Source organism: Tiliqua scincoides, chromosome 2 (genome assembly GCF_035046505.1).
Source record: "Tiliqua scincoides isolate rTilSci1 chromosome 2, rTilSci1.hap2, whole genome shotgun sequence".
In the NCBI taxonomy this organism is placed as follows: domain Eukaryota; kingdom Metazoa; phylum Chordata; class Lepidosauria; order Squamata; family Scincidae; genus Tiliqua; species Tiliqua scincoides.
In genome coordinates, this window is record NC_089822.1 from 88,654,355 (window position 1) to 88,675,499 (window position 21,145).

Sequence of the window (21,145 nt, forward strand, 5' to 3'; positions counted from 1 at the left end):
TTTCCAAACTGAGGGCACAATCCAGGTCTACTCAGAGGTAAGTCTTATTTTGTTTAATGTCACTTACTCTCAGGAAAGTGTGGTTAGGATTGCAGCCTCAAACTATTTTAATACCAAAGTGAGTTCAGTATTATGAGCATTCTGCACCACATTTTAAATTATATTCATTTTATGAAGATTCAATTATTTCACTGACAAAACAATACTGCTCACCCAATGCCATCAACACCATACAGTACTGTAAAATTTTTCTTCAAACCTACTAGGAATATTTCCTTCAACCATTCAGTCAAAAAAGAATCAAGACGAACTGCTGCACAAAACCCAAAAAGCCAGAACCTGTTAAAAGGAATCCTAAGCATATGAGTTCTAGATATTTTATTACACAAATAAGTCCCACTCACACCATGTACAATTATAGTATAAAATATAATTAAAGTCATTTATCAACTGATACCTTACCTAATTGTGGACAGCTGAAGTCATAGCCACAAGTTTAAAAATGTTAATTGCAAGACCATACCATTTTCTGATAGGCATCTGTACCTTTGGAACCAATTTCCTATATCTGTTGAATTCCACTGAACTTTCAAGGAAAACAGCAATCTCAATTCCTATGAATGGGATCATTTGAAGATTACAATACAGTGAGCACAGAAAGACAAAATTAACCAACAGTTATAAGTTGAAGTCCTATGCAAACTTACTTGGGAGTAAGCTTCAGTGAACTCACTGAGACTACACATGGCTAAGATTGGATTGCTAAAATATGAATGTAGCTGTAAACAATGGGGGAGGCAAATGTGATGCAAGTTTTTTTTTAAAGAAAAACTCTGAAGTACTCTACGCACTCTAGATTGCCCCACTCAGTCACACTCAAAACCACTGTACGAGATGGTACTATCCCCATTTTCAAACACAGATATGTTTAGATTTCAAACAAAACTTAGATATACTGAGACATAATGTTTGTTATAGAGTGCCATCTGTATACCTCGCACTACAACAGATGAGAACAAGTCCCTGCCCCAAGGGGCTCACTATTTCTAGATTGACACAAGGGAGTCACCAATGGGAAAGGAGTGACAGCAGGGAAAATAGGGGAAGAATATGCAATAATTTTGTGTGTGTGAATTTAGAATTAGCTGCATTCGGGAATAGAGGCTACATCAATTTCATGCCTAAAAAGAATTTGAGTCCTCTCTATATCAACTATAAAGCAAGTCCTAATAGACACGCAATGCAGACCAGACACTTACTAGCATCTTGAAAATCTCAGGTTCCCTTGCCCCAATAAGTTACATGCCAATATAATTTTAGGAAGTGTGTCTGAAAGGCCTAGAGAAAGGTAGGAAATAGACAAAGATTATAAGAGTTGTTCATGTCAGAGTTTCAGGGGGACAAAAATATTTGGAACATTTGGGCATAGTAATCCAATACCCCAAGGAGGAAGACGTAGCTGACAAAAGAGCAATGCTAAATTACTCAAGATGGCAGGGATTTTTTTTAAGTGATACACAATGAGCATTCTTAAAGCATTGTGTTAATGGCACTCATACAATATATGCAAAATTAGCCACTGATGAACAGTTCAATGTAAGTTTCTAAGATGGCCTGCTGTGGTCAACTATCAGTGGTACAACATGACACATTAGATGTCTGCAACAGGTCACAATTATTTTACCAATAAATCATTTTTGAGTGAACAAAAGTTAGATTAACCCAAAAATGGCATGTTGGGATACAGTCTAATATACACCAAACTATAAGATGAGCTTCAACATATACTTCCATTGCATACTTTATACAGCTACACTTACCATATTTGCCGGCGTATAAGACGACTTTTTTGCCCTGAAAAACATGCCTCCAAGTGGGGGGGTCGTCTTATACGCCCAGTCGTCTTATACGCCGGCAAATACGGTATATTAAAATGAGAGGTTATTTATATTCATTTTCACAGATACTGGCATTAGTAAGTTTGAATGCAGGTTGTAACAAACTTGTATGGTTTAATGAAACTTCAATTTTAATTAAATCAGGCTCTATTTCTAGAGTGTTTTATTTCCTATCTTTAAAAAAATGTAGTATTAGCTGTTTTACCATCTCCCTAGCTTCCAAAAATAATTAGGAGACAAAACAAACTGAAATACAACCTATTATTGCCTGCTTATCAAAAGAGTTGCTTTTTTTCTGAAACAGATGTGATCAGTGACATAGTCTACCTGATCTAAACAAGCCATAAAGTTGTATGTCTACAATCAATAAGGTCTTCAGGCTAGAATCTGATGCTCCCAGGTGAAGTGTAGGAGTCCCACTAAACTCAATGGGACTTATTTCTGAGTAAACATGTATAGCATCAGGCTACATATGACTCATCCAAAGGCACCATTCATTAACCTATTTTATTGCAAAATCCTGCTTTCTATAACCTCATTTGTGCAGAAAATTCTTTCATCCTGAGGCTTTGGCTTTTTTCCATTACAGCAAACTGAAATGCTTCATGACAAATTTTTTAAACATTCTCTGGTTATAACCAAAGACCACTATAATTAGTAGCAAAACTACTTGAAACCTAACCACCTGATTGATAGACAGCTCCTTATCCTTCCCGACTAATTTAATCACTGTGTGGCTGGCTGTCTAGATAGGCAACACCTCTACTGGGGAGCATGTATTCCAAAGCTGTTTAAGGAGGCAGCAGTTGCCCCCATTTAAAAAAAAAACTCACCCTGGTTCAAAACAGGTGATAATCAAACCAATCTCTAACTTGCCATTCTTGGGCCAAGTCCTGACCTGGATGGTGATAACTCATGACTAATTCTAGATGAGATTACTTAGATACATTCCAATTCACGTTCCAGTTTTGCTATGGGCTGGATACTATCTTGGTCATCCTAGATAACACACACAGGAAGAAACATAGATGGAGTGCAACAATTGGTTTTGCTAAACCTATCAGCAACATTCAGTACTATTAACCATTGTATCCGCCTGAGAACACTTTCAGGGTTGGGGCCAGGGTTCTGAAGTGGTTCTCATCATACCTGGAGGGCTGACCCCAGTAGGTGATGCTGAGGGATTACTACTTCTCCCCTTTGTCTCTGGGATACCACAATTCCATCTTGTCTCCCTGCTTTTCAACAACTACATGATACTATGGGAAGAGGTCACCTAGAAGTTTGCGCTCAAGTGTCATCAGAATGCTACACGGTGTAACAAAAATGGTTCAAGTTGAATTTTTAATGTGCCTTGTACTATTCAGAGGCACCAGTGCCAGTAATAACCTTAGTTTTTTGAGTCATCAGAAGTTTATCTTAAATTTTGTGTTTATTGCCTAATGCAGCAGTCTTGACACCATGAACTGCTGCATTTAGAAAAAGGCATCCTTGTGTGGTGCAGCACTTTCCATTCCACACCACAATATTTTTCCAGTTGATCTGCACAAACTTGCGCCGGGCAGCCATTCTCACTGCCCATTGCCCCAGCAGGCTCTGTGGCCCAATTTCCAGGCAGAAGTGGCTGCCTGGTGTAAGTTTCTGTGAAGATTGGCTGGAAAGATAAGATGCTGCAGTGCAAAATGGAAAGCCCTTTTCTAAATGCCAGGCCCAGCCTGTGGGCCACAGCTTGGAGCTTGTTGGATTAAGCATTGTAATAAACATTGTTATATACAACCGCATTTTGAAGTTGCATAACTAATGATGCTATGCTAAAAATAGCATTTTTAAAATCCTACCACCAAAACAAAGAATCAGCAAACTATTCATACAAACACAAAATTGTTCAATTTTGTTAGTGTTAACACTCAGCTCTACTTGCAATTCCAGCCTTCCAATTCTACAGAAGCAATGGAAACCTGGGATGAATACTTAAAGCAAGTTTTGGTGCACATGAACCAACAAGACAAGACAGAAATCCAAACAAGACAGAAGTGCTGTGGGAAGGAAAAAGGCTAGCCCTTGCAGGACTGGCATTAGAATGCCTTAAGGGGCTAATATGAGGGGCACAATTTATGGAAATGGACTTCTAAGGGATACAAAAGTGAAAAAAAATGTTGGGAACCACTGCCCTAGATAAACCTATCTACATACCCATGCATTGATTATGTCATTTTAAACATTTATATCCCACCTTTCTAAAGACAACAAGTAACAAGTATTAAAGACATAAAATCCAATAAAAAAGCAATTATTAATTGCCCAGATGGGACTACTGTAATGGGCTCTATGCAGAGCTGCCTTAAAAACACAGTCTGGAAGTTCAATTGGTTCAGAATGCAGGTGGTGGATTACTAGTAAAGGCAAACCAACAAGAGTACATTTCACCTATCCTGTTCCAACTCCACCGGCTCCAGTTTGCTTCCAGAACCAATTCAAAGTACTGGTTTCAATATTTACAAACTACTTTTAGGACCGACTAATCCAATATCAGCCTGATCTAGCCGTATTTTTTGAACACTTATTTAAAATTTGAAGAGCCCCACACTGCTGCCAGAAACACAGGGTCTGGTTTCATGGTGCTGAGAGTTCCAATTAATTAGTTAATGGACTTCATCAGTACAGAGTCAAGATTACAGTTCTAAGCTTCTTCAGTTGTTGCTTACAACAGCGCCAGGGATGATAAAAAGCTTGTATCCCCTTAAGAGGAAACAGCTTTCCAAAAAAAAAAATCACACTTCTAAAACAGTGTTCCTAGCTAAGGACTGCAACCTCTAACTTAAGCTGGTCCTCTCCATTTCCTGGTCATGTTCTTCTTAACTTTTCACCACAATGCACTCCAACAACAACCTCCTCCCTGTGGGAGTCTCCCATCCTTGCATTCCCTCCCCCCCCACACTGAGGAAGCACTCCCTCAGCCTTGTGTTACTTACTCCCCGCTCCATTTGTTTCATCAGGTTTACAACTCCCCCCCACATTCACTGCGCACATAACACTGCTGTTCAGCTTTTTTCCAACTGAACCAAAGAAGCAAATGATCATCATGCTTTCATTTTGCCATCATCCCCCTAACAACTCAATGCCAAGCGAGATGCGCACCCACACCTGACAAGTGGCCACACAACAGCAAGCAGTAGAACTGAGCGGGTAAGCAGGAAACAACATAAGCTCCAACCGGTTTTTCTCAACGCACAACACAGCAGAACGCAGCTTCACTCGCAACCAAAGAGGAAGAGAAAATGGGGTGGAGAAGGAAGAGAAATCTGTTGCTCTTTCAGGAGCAGTTTTTTTTTCTTCCACCTTAAAAAGATACGAAGGCCAGCTACAAAAATGCAAGGAAAGGCTTGAAAGCCCAGCAGCAGCACAGTGTGACTGCTGTGAACATAATAACCAGCATAGAAGTTTATGGCTGCTGCCTCCTTGGTCATACCTGAGGGAAAAGTTAGGAGCTCACTCTTTCCTCCCTTCTTCTTCTTCCTCCTCCTCCACCTCCCCCCCTTCAGGTTTGGGGAGGGGAAAAGCAGTTTATTTTCTTCTTTGACTCTGCATCCCTAGGAAGCAGCTCCTACTGCAAACTCCACACGACCCCCTCCTGCTCCCCTCCACCCAGGCTGGAGAAGGGGGTGAATGAGAGGGAGGACTCCCCTCCCCCTTCAGGTCTGGGGAGTGGGAAAGCAGCTTGCTTTCTTCTTTGACTGTGTATCTCTCGGAAGCAGCTTCTGCTGCAAACGCCACATGACCCCCTCCTGCTCCCCCCACCCAGCCTGGAGAAGGGGTGGATGAAGAGAAGGACTATATAGGGGGGAAGGACCTTCCCTCCCCCACTTTAAGTTTGGGGAGGGGAAAAGTAGCTTGGTTTCTTCTTTGACTTCACATCCCCAGGAAGTGTCTCCTGCTGAAAACTTCACATGACCCCTCCTGCTCCCCCCATCCAGGTTGGAGAAGGAGGTGAATAAGGATAAGGGAGGAGCAGTATGATTGTGGGGGGGGGGGGAATCTGTGGGAGGAGAATAGAGTGCTGACCTATTCAGCGGCTCCCCCATCCTCTCTGCCCCCCCTCATCTGTCTCAGGCTGCAACCCTATCCACACTTACCTGGGAGTAAGCCCCATGGACCACAGTGGAACTTACTTCCGAGTAGACATGCTTAGGATTGGGTTCTAGGGCTGCAATCTTATCCACACTTACCTGGGAATAAGCCCAGTTAACCATAATGGGAGTTACTTCCAAGTAGACATGCCTATGATTGGGCTCTGAGGCTGCAATCCTACACACTTACCTGGGAGTAATCCCCACGGACCACAATGGGGCTTACTTCCGAGTAGACATGCCTAGGATTGCGCTCTGAGGCTGCAATCCTACACACTTACCTGGGAGTAAGCCCCATGGACCACAATGGGGCTTACTTCCGAGTAGACATGCCTAGGATTGCGCTCTGAGGCTGCAATCCTACACACTTACCTGGGAGTAAGCCCCATGGACCACAATGGGACTTACTTCCGAGTAGACATGCCTAGGATTGGGCTCTGAGCCCTCCAGTGCTGCTCTCCGACGTGTGTCTCGCCCCCACCCGCCACCTGTGCCAGCTGCGCACTCCCCACCCACCTCTGCCCAGCCTCCCCACCTTCTCCCCCCCACCTCATGGGGAAGCCAGGGAAGGCTCGTGGGGGGGGGCCGGCCCGTGAGGCGGGGAGGAGGCTGGGGCAGTACTACTACAACTACTAGTTCTTCCTCCTCAACAGGCGGACAGCGACCGCTCCCAACGGCCGGGGGGCGAGGCAGGTACTCACCCATCCATGGCACAGACAGGAGGAAGGAAGCGGGCGCGCGGCGAGGGACGGGACGGGGCGAAGGGGGAGGGAAGGGAAAAGGAACGGAGCAGCCGCCACACAGAAGGGAAAATGAGAAAGGATGGGCGGAGGGGGCGGGGCGGGGCTGCCGGTGGCGCGCATGCGTGGCAGATGTTCCGCGCTGGGTCCTGTCCTCCTCCCCTCCCCCCCGCCGCCAGGGACACACCCAGGCGTCAGCTGAGGGGGGGAGGGCAAGAGCGCGCAGGAAAAGGTGCGCGAGCGCCTGTGGGCGTGTCCCCGAAACGGCAGCCAACGGTCGGTCGCTGGGGCGCGTGAAGGCGCTCATGCAAATGAACGTGCGCGCTGCTCTGTTCCCCGGGAGAGTTCTGGGCGCTAGCGTCAGGAGCGGCAGCAACAACAGGCGGTGCTGCTGCTGCTTGCAGGCTGCACATATGTGCCTTCCAACCCTGTGGCCGCTTCTCTTCCTCCAACCTGAACAGGTCGTTGGAGGGCTGCAAGGATCTAGATCAAGGATCGTTGCACCTTCCCCGTGTGCCCGCTGTGCCTCTGAACTCTTCTGAAAGTTTTTATTCCAATTCACAGCCCAATCCTCTCCACACTTTTCTGGGAGTAGCCCCATTGACTATAATGGGACTTGCTTCTGAGTAGACATGCATAGGATTGGGCTGCAAGGCTGCAATCCCAGCCTCACTTTCCTGGGAGTAAGTCCCGTTGAACACAATAGGGTTTACTTCTGAGTAGACCTGGTTAGCATTGTGCCCTAAGTTGCATTTATTTGCTCATTTAGAACCAAAGTGGAAAAAAAACACTTTGCAGCTCTTGCAGGAATTTAGAGCAATCCTATTTGGTCTACTCAGAAGTAAGTCCCATTATAGCCAATGGGGCTTACTCCCAGGTAAGCATGGATAGGATTGCAGCCTGAAAACGAAAGACTCCTCGAACACAGCCATTTTCAACCACTGTGCCGTGGCACACTGGTGGGCCGTGAATGGTCTCCAGGTGTGCCATGGGAATTTGGGAGAGGGTCATTTATTAGTAGGGCTGTTGGGGGTTGTGAGCTCCCCCCCATTGGCCACATTGGTTTTAGGAATACATTGGGCCGGATCCAGCACAATGAGGCAAGCTTGAACCCATTTATTTCAGTGAGAAGAAGAATGTCTGTCCCATTGAGCTCACCCCACTTTTTGAGGAACTAGATGTAATAATAAAATAAAACAGGAAGACCAGCAGCAATAAAACGAGCAGTATAAAAGCAATTATTAAAAGCAGCCATCATGCCCTCTATCAGGCATCAAATGCTTCCTGGAGAATGGTCTACATAGGATCCCTCCAGCCCCCATTTGACAATAGCTGCCTACTGATAGAGCCATAGCCAAGAAGAAGGAAGGCTTGGATCAGAGCATCAGAGAGGAATTTTATCAAGAGGTATAAAGTTTTTTGGGGGGCCCTTCCCAAAGGGGGGGAAGGTGGCGACAGCTGGAACAGTCTTTGGAATCCAGGTCTGCAGGACTTCCCAATGCAGAGCCCATGTCTACCTGCCCACGTGGAGTCAGCAGCTGGATACAGTAATATGGAACACCAAACGCATAAGTCTCTCTAAAATATTTTAAATATATAAAACCATTGCAGAAAATTAGCATCATTGTATTTAGACTCACAGGAGAATAGAAAGTCTCTTGTGTGTACCAAAACTTACTTCTGCAGCTGTGTCCCTGAGCTTCTGCACTCATGGTAAGTGGATCCATAAGCCAAAGAGCTACTGTGGTAAGCCAGTTTCCAGATTTAACACTGTGTTGAGGAATGTTATGTGTGCCTTCCTCTGTTTGGTGCATCTGGCTTGCGATAGCAGCCACTACCATGCCCATGGTAGTGTCCCTAGCATCCCACATGGGCAGCAAGTCTGGGTAAGATCAGAAAGTGTCAGATTCCAGGAAATTTCTGGGCTGCCTCCTTTGGGGCCCAGGCCCGCTTTTTGGTCCTAGGCCTGGATACAAATTACCCTCTTTACCCCCTTCTCATGGGCCCTGGCTTGGATAAACTAGTATGACAGCTGAGCCCAATTGAGCTCAGCTGGGGGAGGGTAGATTATTGCTCCCCAGTCCCCTCTTCTTCATTGACCTTCTCTCAATTCTCTTCATTGACCTTCTTCTCACCCCAAGAGAAGGGGTGCCTTTTCCTTCTGTAGGTCTTCATGTTGCCTTTGCACTGAGTGCCTCCACATGCTGGTGTTGATGTGCCATACTCTGGCTCAGCAGAGAGGAGTTGGAAGAGGTGGGCTTGGTGGCTATCCTACTTGGGCTATGAACCTTGTCAACATACTGTCTTGCTGTTGCCCTGATGGACCTTCAATTCCATCCTATCTAACCAACCCCCATGCAGCTGTGTCACTGAAGCATGCATGGCATCTTGCAGGCAGGAGTGTCCTGGATGTCTACTCTAGGGAAGGGAATGTTCTTTGCTGCTGCAATGGGTCTTGGACCTTTGCCAATAATTTTGCTGATACAAGTCCTAGTGGACCTGGGAATGTGGAGTGAGGCCAGGGAGGGGGCTAGATTTCTGCAGAGCTGCTGCTGCCTCCAACACTGCCCTTCCTTTTTTCTTCTGGTATATGAACTGTACAGTTTCAGCCATCTGAGACTGTGGGCCCTTATCTTACTGCCTGGGACTGGCACTCTTTTGATATTGTTTCTTGCAGTCGATGGTGGTATGTCTTCTCTGAAACACTGAAAGTACTGAGGATAGCTGGCTTCACCTTATAGTTCATTGCCTCCTGTGGCATCAGTGTGTTTACTATTTCTTGAGCTGGGTCCATCAGACAGGTGGTCAGGTCTCAAACTGCTGCTGTGGCCACACATTCAGACATATCAAAGTACACCTGGGGATATTGTTGGGCATCATCTTGGCCATTTTAATGGGCAGCGCACATAACCTTTGAGGTCTTGCTATCCTGGTTGTTGAGGCACTTAATAATCTGCAACCAGCAGGTTGATTAGGGTTTTCTTGTTGCCAACAAAGTCAGCAGCCAGCTGGCACTGTTTGGCCTACTGGGCTTGCTGTTGAACTTCTCATCCAGCTAACACCAGACAGAGGTCCTGCTCCGGGTGAGACTGGAAGGGCAACCCCTGATGCCTGCATTCTCCATCACCATAGCAGTCCATCCCAGTGCCTACCTCATCCCAGGGAATGGGAGGTCAATACTGAAGGGGTTTGACAAACTCATGACCCTGTGGGAATCTGCCTTGCTGGATTTATGATGATACCTGTATTGCTGCTTACAATGATTTATTCAGCAATCACATATATGGTCACTGGTGGATAATTCCTCCCGTTCCCTCTTCAATTTCTTCCCCATCAATCCTCTCTCTCAGGAGAAGTGGTGCCTTGGATGTCGACCCCCCTCCCATGAGGTGGGTACCAGGGGGGCACTACAGTGTGTAACTTCCTTTTGCTTACTTTTTAAACAGAAAGTGCGTCCACAGCAATGACTCTTACAGAGAGGTAGCAGATGAACTCCTAGACTTTGTCAGACAAAATGAGAATCTACAACATTAAAAAACAGCATATTATATTAACATTTTAGATTTCAGCTGCAGTAGTTTCACCAAATAGTGTCCTGTGTAGCTGCTAATTAGATTTCCCCTTGGTCTGAGGTGGGATGGTTTTTTGTGTGTGTTCTCGGGTTACAGAACTGAAAGGAAATTGGGAGTTCATGTTCCATTATTTTACTCAAACTTTCAGTTTTATTTCCTTTCTGTAACTTGAGAACTAAGGTAATCCAGTCTATCTGTGACCATGTGGAAATCTAATTATCATCTATGTCAGGCTTTTGAGGATGGAAACCAGTGAGGGTTGGACTGAAATTATGGTTCAACAAAAGGGAAGCTCCCTAAAAAGGACAAAACAGCAAGACAATTTACCCCTCTAGCGAGAGTACACCAGCCTTCTCATCACAACCCCCCACCATTCATTGAGTCGACATATGGAAGGTAAAATGATCGCACTATTTGGTCATATCTCAGTCATATCTCTGCACACTGGTCGACAAAGTAGTACCTGTTCTTACATTTGTACAACACTACAAGTACAAAGTTACTGCATGCATTTGGGAACCAAGGTTGTGTCATGGCTTCCAGTTGCAAGGAGAGGTGCTATGCGCATATGGTTTATGTAGTATTCTTACACTGCATTCATTGTATAGGAGTGAGGCCAGCTGGTGCAATGCTGTGCATGGATGGAATGCATGGAGGAGAGTGCTACTATTTGCAGAGACGGGGTCCTTGTTCTAAGTTTCTCCAGTATATCTTCCCTGCAATTTAAGTCCTTAACTTTTTGAGGAACTAGATGTAAAAATTCTCCACACATGTCCTTTACTAATGTAGCCCCACCTGCATAACTTCTTTCTCCTCTGGGATCTTAAAAGGTCATCCCTAATATTTTGGACTTTGCCTTTGTTGGCCTACCTTCTTTCTCCCCACACCTCCAAGCTCTTAAAGGGATACCATTGTTTATTACTGTGTTGTCAATTTTGGTGGTGGTGTTATTGTTGTCATTAATTGGAATGACATGGAGAGTAACCCTCCAACCCTGCCCACTTGGCTTACCTGTCTCCCTAGGCATCCAGTGCTGTTGTTGCCTTTAAAATGGCTGCAGAGTGAATGCTGAGAGATTGGCATTGCCTCTGCAGGTCATTGGAAGAGGAGGAGGTTGCAGTAGCAGTATTAGATAGCAAGAGAGAGAGGTGAACTCTCCCCATTCTCTGTTTAGTGTCCAGTGCTGTCACCAAAACCATCTTCTCCTCTTCTGATGACTAGTGAAGAGAATGCTGGGACCTCACCATTCCTGCTGTGGGCATCAGAAGAAGCAACTGTGCTGGGTGCCAAGAGAGAGAGAGAGAAGTCATCCAGTTATTTCTCCATTGCCACTGCCACTGCCACTACTTCATCTAATAGACATAGAAGGAATTCTGGGCTTGATTGATTTTGGGCGCAATCCTACCACTCTGTGTGTCGTCCCCCCCAGGAACGGGGGTTGGGAATCTGGCATTACTGCCGGATCCCAGCCCCGCCTCCCGCACCTCGCCCACCCCCGGGGCTGCCCACTGCCCACCCTCCCCCTGTCCAGGAACGCCTCCCTCCCGCCCCCTCCCCGCCTACCTCAGAGGCTTGCGTAGGCCCAGCCAGATTGTACCCTTTGTCTATAAATTACTTTGTGAACCTTTTTGTTGAAAATAATAATAATAATAATAATAGCTCCAGAGAACCCAGAGAATAGCATTGGGGCAAGAAGATCTAAGGGATATATGAAGTTCTGCTTTACTGCTTATGTTTCAGATGTCAAAGCTCTCAGGCCAGTTTGTTTTGATAACAGATACCAAAGCTTTTATGTAAAGGCTGGAAGAATTGGGCCTTGAATTTCCCACCCCTGGCCTCAAATGTTTTTGGATGTAGTGTTTTTTACTAGGTTGGTTAGTATTGCTAGCCACGAATATTCTAAAAACATGAGTCAGGCTGCTGCTGCTGCTTTTTAAAAAGACTTATGAGGCTCTAGAACTCGCAAAGTACTGTGCTGGCACAACTCTTACCACAATGGACTTGTGCCAGTGGAGCATTCTGAGGATTAGGTTGTTATTTCATCTTTAATCATCCTTCAGATTTCAGATTCTTTACACGGGTACATTCTTACTCTTTTCTCTTTGAACAAAAGAAACAAATGTTTGTGACATTAGTATCTATATACACCAACTTAGGGTGCAATCCAAACTGTGCCCTATGCTGGCCCAAGTCCCTTACGTAAAGCATGTTTGTGCCTTCTCGAGGGGAAGCCAGGCCTAGCTAAAATGCTAACATAAGCCTCTGTGCCGGCTTCCCTCAGCTCTTGTGTCGGCCCACCTGCGCTGATGCAGGCAGACAAGGTAGGCGTGGGGGGCGGGGTGGGGAGGAGGAGGGAGGGAGTCGTTCCTGGGTGGGGGAGGGCAGGCGATGGGCAGCCCTGGCAGCGGGCGGGTGGGGAGCTGGAGGCGGGGCTGGGATTCAGCAGTTATGCCGGATCCCAACCCCTGTTCTCAGGGAGAACGGAGTGGCTTGAAGTCGCTTACCTTACCTCTTACTTTTTCCCTTACCTCTGGCTGAGTCGCTTCTGTTCCAGCGCAGGTTAGGATTGCACCCTTAATGGGTTACCCCTCTGTATGATAGTGTCCGAACAAAGCATGTGACCATACATGAATCTAGAATGGGGCTTTGAAAGTTGGGACTGAAAAGTAGCAACTCTAGTACTGAAAATGATGCTACTCTAATGCTATGATTCTAGCATATATACCACACCAGGCCAGTCTAGATTCTTCATGCTACCTACCAGTCTTAGGCACCCATATTGCACTCTCCTGATCCTTTCTGTGCCTGAAAAAGGCTCTGAATCCTGAGCATGCAGAGCCTCTAAGTTTATCAACATCTGAAAGACAAAGTTTTGGTACATCATGTAGGAATCTAGAACTGTGTATCTCTTGGGTGGAGTCTAAGGGTGCAATCCTAACCGGCACATAGGCCAGCATAAGTTCCCCCAGGAGGGTTGCAAATGTGCCGTAAAGCATGTTTGTGCCTCTGTGGGAGGATGCCGTGTCGGCGCATGTAGATGCGTAGATGCACGGAGGCTAGCAGAAGCCTCCTCAGCAGCTTCCTAGCTGCCACTTGTGTCAGCACACCCGCGCCAACACAAGCGGCAATGGTAGGCATGGGGGCGTTGAGAAGGCAGGAGGGGGCGTTTCTGGGTGGGGGGAGGGAGGGCGATGGGCGGCCCCAGGGGCGGGGCTGGGGCCCGGCAGTTATGCTGCATCCCAATCCCCGTCCCTGTAGAGAACGGAGCAACTTCAAGCCACTCCGCTCTCCTTGGACTTGCGCCACCTCCAGAGGTGGGGCAGGTCTGAGGAGACCCATTGGGGCACGCAGCCCTTACCCAGGGGTAAGGGGAAGAGCTTCCCCTTGCCTCTGGCTGAGCCATCCAACACAGCCAACAAACCTGTGTTGGATGCAGCACAAGCCTCCTGGCTTGCCTACTCCAGCGCAGGTTTGGATTGCGCCCTAACAGTAATAGAGTGAAGCCTGTGCCTGGCATGGAGCTAAGTGGAGAATGAGCCCAGCTAAAATGGCCTATTCATAAAGTGTGCTGTTGTTGCATGGGCTAACAAGTCCCCTGGCATCAGGCAACACATCTGTACCCGATATCAGGCAAACATAGGTTAACAACAAGACACAATCAGACTCTAACAGTGCAATCCTATGCATATGTACTCATAAGTAAACCCCATTGAGTTCAATAGGACTTACCACTAGGTAAATGTATCCCAAGCACAAAGCAAAAATTAAAAATGTGTAACTAAGGGCACAATCCTAACCCCTTATGTCAGTACTTTCCAGCACTGACATAAGGGCAATGCAGCATCGAGGTAAGGGAACAAACATTTCCTGACTTTCAGGAGGCCTCTGGGAGTGACACCCAACTGCAGGATGCAGCACATGTCCCATTGGCACTGCTATGCCAGTGCTGGAAAGCACTGACATAAGGGGTTAGGATTGCGCCCTTAGCAGGTGAACTCAACCACAAATTACGTATTAGGTATGCATATAAGGGATATATTAAGTATCCTGGCCTATATCCTGGCCTGCCTGTTTCAGCGCAAAATAGGATTGCGCTGTAAGAAATTTAGTGTTGAGCAGATATTTTACAAATGGGAAACATTGAGAGTCTCTGGTCAAAAGGAGAATCAATGAATCCATGATGGAAAACTCAAAGCTTTTGTGAAATGAGCTAACCCAGCAGTTCTCAAACTGTGGGTCCAGGACTCACTACTGGATTGTGACCCAGTTTTTGGTTGGTTTCAAAACTGACAGTGCAGATTAAAACCCATTTCTGCCCAGCACACAGGTGTACACATTTGATCCCTGTTGCATATACGTTGGGCAGAAATGGCTTAAGCTATGTGCATCAAGGGTTAAACAAGTTGCTACTAGGAGGAGGAGCACTGCTACCCAGTCAGCAGTGTAACCACACCCCTTGGAATTTATACATCTGATTTATAAATCTAGGGCCTCTAAAATGCTTAGGAACCATTGAGCTAACCTAGTCATAGATAATAAGTCATACTGCTATGAATCATTCCAGGAATTAAGCATCTAACAAGCACTTGCCCACTGCAGACAGACACGCATACACATACATGTGCAGACAGCCCTCTGGTATCCTATTTTTCTCCTCCCACAATCCATTGGGCTGCCGCTGCTATGACCTGCTGCTCCGTTCTGTCAATCTTATCTTCGGTCTTGGGCTAGAAAACAAGTTAGGAATGGTGATGCTGAGGCAGGGTCAGGCGGAAACCAACATACACAGTCCTGTTACAGAGGAAAACAAAGATGCATTATAATAGGCGGCTACCGCAAGATGACACTCAGAGCAACTGTTCCAGGTGACTCATGCAAGGAAACCAAGCCATATACTTCCCACAAAAATTTCAAAAAAAAAGTCATAAGTTATCCACTACAGCGAATGACCAATTATTAACCATTAAGGCCCCAATTCTAACCCACTTTCCAGCACTGGCGTAGCTGTGCCAATGGGGCATGTGTTGCATCCTGCAGTTGTGGGGCACTCATGGAGTCCTCCTCAAAGTAAGGGAATGTTTGTTTCCTTACCTAGGAGCTGCATTGCCCTTATGTCAGTGCTGAAAAGTGGGTTAGGATTGTGCCCTTAATGTATTTTTTAATCCAAACATACTTTTATTAAAGCAAATATATATTTATTAGAAACCTTGTACATGCAATCCATGACTGATGTCCCCAACAGAAGTGAAGCGGGGGGGGGGGGGTAATCTAGGGAAGGCCAGTTCTGAAGCATCTTTCTGCTGAACCATCACTGTTGATCTATAGTCCTTGGGAGCAGAGAATGGGATGCCCCTCTACAAATTTCTACAAGAAGATGTAGTCCGCATTTGTATTCCTTGATCTAAAAGCCTTGTGGTTACTGATGAGCAGTTCATTAAAGTTCATTGTTTCAAGATATATAAATGGAAAAAACATTGGTCTCATTTTGTTCTTGCCCCTCAGACAGGCCCCCACTCAGAAACTGGGCTTTTGAAATCAGTGCAAGTGAAAGTTATAGTTCACTTCAGTATCCTTAAAAATATCTCCCTTAGAGGTTCTGCTAAGGAAAGACCCCACATTTTTATGAGAGCACAGATGTTTCTTATTACAGGCTAAATTTAAAGTTTGACTTAAAATACTATGGAGAATATTTCTATATTTGGTATATAAAAAGAAGTAGGCCAGTCATATTGCAGCTTCTATTATCCTGCTAGGAAACCAGATTGACTTCTATTTCCTTTTATTACCAAGAGTCTGTAGGAACTATTACATTGTTTATTAATGGCTACAAGAAAAGACAAGAAAACATTAGAAGTTTAGTAGGGTTAGAGACCTTGCTGTGTGCAATAGTAGAAGGGAGGAAAGACCTGGGAAATGATCAAAAAGATCAGTCTGGGATAAAAGTAGGTTGTGCAGAAATCCTTATGCACATTAAGGCCTAATGTTTCAGAACATTAAACAGCAGACTCCTTAAAACAGCTATTGTGACTTCTAAGTGTCTCACAGTTTGGAACTTTTGTTTTGGCAGCCCAAGCCAAGAAAGCTAGTTTGTTTCATGATTTATTTGAACTGATTTTCAATTTGTCTAAAAACAGGATGCTTTCAATTCTACCCTGCTTTCATATTTCTTTTATTTGAAAAGGCAAAATTATGTCAATTTCCACTTGTCTTCACCTAGATATATTTGACTGTACATTTAGCTAGGCTGTCTGGAATAACACTAGAAGCTAGTTAAGGATTTCAACTTTTCTTAGGACAGAAGAGAGGAGTTACATTTTCCAGACTGGAAATAGATAAAAGCATGTTTTCTGTTTGTTTTGAGAACCGAAGGTGATGTTCAAAAGGAATCGTTTTATTTGTTTTTACCCACTGCAGGATTTTAGAGCACTAGAAAAATCTCCCATGTGGAAATGGCTGGATTCTGCCAAAAGTTGTGCAACTTTATTGCTCCCTTCAGCACCACTGGTCAGCACAGCAAGGCCACCAGTGTAGTCACTGGCCATGGCATAGGCTGGCGGCAAGGCCACCATCTGCCAGCGCAAGGTAAGGTGGTAGTGGAGGCAAGTGATGGGCAGAACGTAGTGAAGGAGGAATAGGGGAGTTTTGGGGTAGGGAGGGGAGTGAGGTGGGAGGGTGGGTTTGATGGCATGAATGTGTGGCTGAATCCTAACCTTCTGCTCTTCCTTTCCCATCACCTTTATGTGCCTCAGACCTGCACCAAAATTACTGCTACAGGACTGAGGAGTCCCATAGAGACTGTGGAAGCTTTCCTCAAGGCAAGTGAACTTACCCTGAGGAGACCACTTCAACTGCCCTACAACCATAGGATGCTTCGCACACCTCTTTGGTGAGAGGGGGAGGAGTTAGATTGGACTGGGTTGTGAGACAATTATGGGTTTCGCAAACTGTGGGTCGCGTCCTGATTGTTGGTGGGTCATGAAACTGACAAGCTGATGGCAGACAAGGAAAACGTATGAAAAGTGAAATGTGTTGCATGTGTTTGTTTACTCGTGAGTAGGTGACAAAGTTCACTTCGAAGGGCAGACTGAGAGGAATATAACACCACCAGAATGGTCCTGATCCAATGAACACAGGCTCAGAAAACACTCAAGAAGAAAGCTTTCCCCCATCCAAGCTGACAAGGAAAATGTATTGAGCCTATGAAAAGCGAACCTGAGCCACGTGTGCACATTTACACATGAGTAGGCAAGTGTGCCTTGGCTCCAATTGAAGACAAGGCGAAGGGGAACACAAGGCCACTAGAAGGGTTCTGATCTAATGAACGCGGAGCTCTGCAAACACTCCAGAAAGTGCCCCCCCATAGTAAAAAGGATAAAAACGGAGGCTTAAGCAGCTGTTAAAGCATAACCTTTTTCAGTCTTATAAAGCTAGGTGAGTCCCAACACAGTGACATTTTAAAAAGTGGGTCCCAGCACTAAAATATTGGGGAGCCACTGGGCTAAATGTATACACCATAGGCAATATTGCCTCTTTCACACCAACTTCAGTCCTCTCAAGATAGTCTCTCTCATATTCTTTGGGGTGGAAAAAAAGAAAGAAAGATTTCCTGTCGACCTCCTGCCTGCATATGGTATCTTGCATCAACAACAAATTCTCATTAGTGGCTGCATTGGAATGTGGGGCATGTAGTGGACAGAATTAACATTTCCTTCCCCCTGCACTAGCTGCAGCTAGCAACAAATCTATGCTATCCTTGTGCTGACACATACTGTTGTTCGGCTTGTTGTAATGTGATTTTTAAATATGCTTCTCCTATGCTTCTGCTGCTATGCTTACAGCTTCCTGTTGAACATTTGACTATTGCTCCCTAATAGCTCCTTTATATTTTTTGTAATTTAATTTTATTTTTCTGCTATTGAAAAAACATTTCATTTTGTCAAAAGAAATAAAACTTCATTTTTTTTTAGTTTATCTAGCTTCACATCCACCCATAAATGTGATTAGTGATTCTAAGCATCTGTTTCTTAATAAATAGACCACAATCTGGTTTAGTTACTATTTTTACTGATACTTTGTCTTTCCCCCTCCATTCCTTATCTCATCTCCATTGCTCTTTTGTTTCACTGCTTTTTAATAAGACTGTACAAGCATCTTCAAGTGTATTAAAATGGCTGCCATATGTAATCACTGGTTGCTGGGAAGCTAGTAGCTGGCCCATCACCTACACAGAATGTTAAGCCATTTCTGCCCAACATTGCATATACGCAACAGGGACCAAATGTGTACACTTGTGGGTCAGGGAAAAATGGGTTTTTAATGACAGAGCTGTGATTTTTAGATTGGTCTTGAAAGTCCTGTTCAATGACAGGCCAGTGACAGAAGTTTCATTGGTGGATACCAGAGACAGGGCCCTCTCAGTGGTAGCCCCTCGAGTACTTACACACTGGCATCTTTAGGGAGAAATGTAAGAATTTTTCTTCCATTCTGGAAAGCTTTTGGTTCTACAGGTTAATTCTGTCGTTGTATTGCTGCTTTTTAAATTTTGTTGGTTTTTCCTGTTTCTGTGTGCTTTCTTACTCTTATAAACTGCTTTCTTGTTTATTACTAAAAACAAGATATAACTAATTGAATTAAATAAATAATAATATTGTTTGATAATATAATAATTTGATAAATAATATTTGAACTGGAGACTGCATATCTTTTTGTCTTGGGGTCAAACTATAACGGCAATAGATGTGTAAACCTGAATCTGTCCCAGTCCAGGGGAGCAGAATGTGGGCAGGGAGAGTGAAAATGGGGTCAGGGTGGGTGGTAACAGAGTGGGGAATGAGTGGATTGGGCCTGGGATGGGTGAATTATCACCTCTTTTGAAAATTATCACCTCTTTCCTACCCCTTTCCCTCAATGGACATATGGCCTAAGGGCTTATGTTGAGGTAAGTAAAAATGTTTTTATTTACCTCCTGTTTATTTTCTAGTAACCCCACCACAGAACACAGCTTGTGCCCTTTTGGCATGGCTGCATGCTATAGTATGGTGGGAGATAGGATTGGGCTTGCTCTCTCTCTTTTTTCGAGGAAGCTGGGTTTTCTACAAACACTTATCTGCAGCCAGTCCAAGACCCTCTTTTATCGAATGAAGATGCGTAATTTATTTTAGCCATTTTTTCCCAGAAATTGCTGCACGTGTTAATTCCCCTGTGACTTTTAGAGAGAAGTATCTATTAACAATTTCCCATTTCTCCTTTGCTAATGGCATGCCTACCCTACTACAAATCAACAGCCCAATTCTAAGTCTCCTGGTGCTCATGGCTCCAGCGGCGCCAAAATGGCAACTGCTGGATGCAGTGGGCTTCGGGCTAGTACCAGGAGTCTCCTTGGGGTAAGGGAGCATTTGCTCCCTTACACTGGGTAACGCAGCTGCAGCATCAATGGGTCTCCTTGGATCTGCACCCGAATTCAGTGGCATCACTAGGGGGGGTGCGGGGCACACCTGGTGATGCGCAAGGGGGGTGACCTGCACTGGGGTGGTGGTGCACTAAAATCATGGTGGTTAGGAATAACTGCATCATGTTATATACCTTTGGATACGGAATTTCCAGCAGAATGGAATTTAAAAAACCGGAGTGAAATATCTCCTTTTAATCAAACATTATTGGCAAAAACTGGAAAACAAAAAATTCAAGGAGCCCTATGGAAAATGAAACTGATTCATATCTCGCATTTACCCACAAGTAGGTGAATGTGCCTTAGTCCTTTGGAAAGGGCAGGCTGAGAGGAATCCAAAGACACCAGAAGGGTCCTGATCCAATGAAAGCAGCTCCCAAAAACACCCAAGAAGGAGGTCCCTCCCTCCAAGCTGGCGAATGTGTTGAGCCCTATGAAAAGCGAAACTAAGCCACATGGTCGCGTTTACTTGTGAGTAAACAAACATGCATTGGCTCATGGCCAGGACAGGCAAAGGGGAATGTGAGGCCACCAGAATGGTCCCAATCTGATGGGACTGGAGCTCAACAAATGCTCCAGAATGCAGCCCGCCCACCCCCCTCCAGGAAGAATAAGACAGAGGCTTCAGCTGGTAAGGTGAATGTTTTCTATTTTAGACTTGTAAAGTCAGGTGGGTCCTGATAGTGATATGGTTGAAATATAAGAACTTAAACTGAACTGGGTACTTGGTAGTACTGAAAATCTTACTGATTTTTTTTGGGGGGGGGGGGGGTTGTGATTGCAGGCAGGCTATAGAGAAAATTCACTTGGTGGAATAGGGCTGGTTTCACCTTATTTAATTATTTGTTTTACTTTAATTTAATTATTTATAATTATTTTATTTTCTTTATGATGCCACTTCCAGCCATGACATAACTTCTGGTGGGTCCTGGACACATTGTAATTCTAAAAAGTGGGTCCCAGTGATAGAAGTTTGAGAACTGCTGCAAATAAGGTGTTAGTAAGTTGACACCCAGGGGTGTGTGTGTGTGTGTGTGTGTGTGTGACATCACTAGTGCCCAAAATCACAGTTTGGAGGAATAATAACATCATGTTATATATCAATCAATGCGTAATTTCATGCAGAATGCAATGAAACAAACCATGTTGAAATATCTTTATTCTATCTAAAGGTACAGCCAATAAAATCACTGGGGGTGGGGCGATGGTACATCAGCACGCCCACCACCTGGGGTGTTCCCCCGCCCACTGCATGAGGTGATGCACTGGCCTCCCACACCGGGTGACACGAACCCTAGTGACACCACTGCCCGCATTTGAGCAGGTGCAGACACAAAGAGGCTAGTGCCGGGCTGCCCAG

At 45.0% G+C, this 21,145-nt stretch overlaps 1 protein-coding gene across 1 annotated transcript in view; it reads right to left on the minus strand.

Annotated features, from left to right (window-relative positions):
* Positions 1 to 6,805, minus strand: part of PTBP3 (polypyrimidine tract binding protein 3) — a 59,218-nt gene extending 52,413 nt beyond the window's left edge. The window contains exon 1 of the mRNA XM_066614108.1: positions 6,727 to 6,805. The gene's annotated coding sequence lies outside the window, so the exon portion shown is untranslated. The remainder of the gene's footprint in view (positions 1 to 6,726) is intronic.
* Positions 6,806 to 21,145: the final 14,340 nt, after the last annotated feature.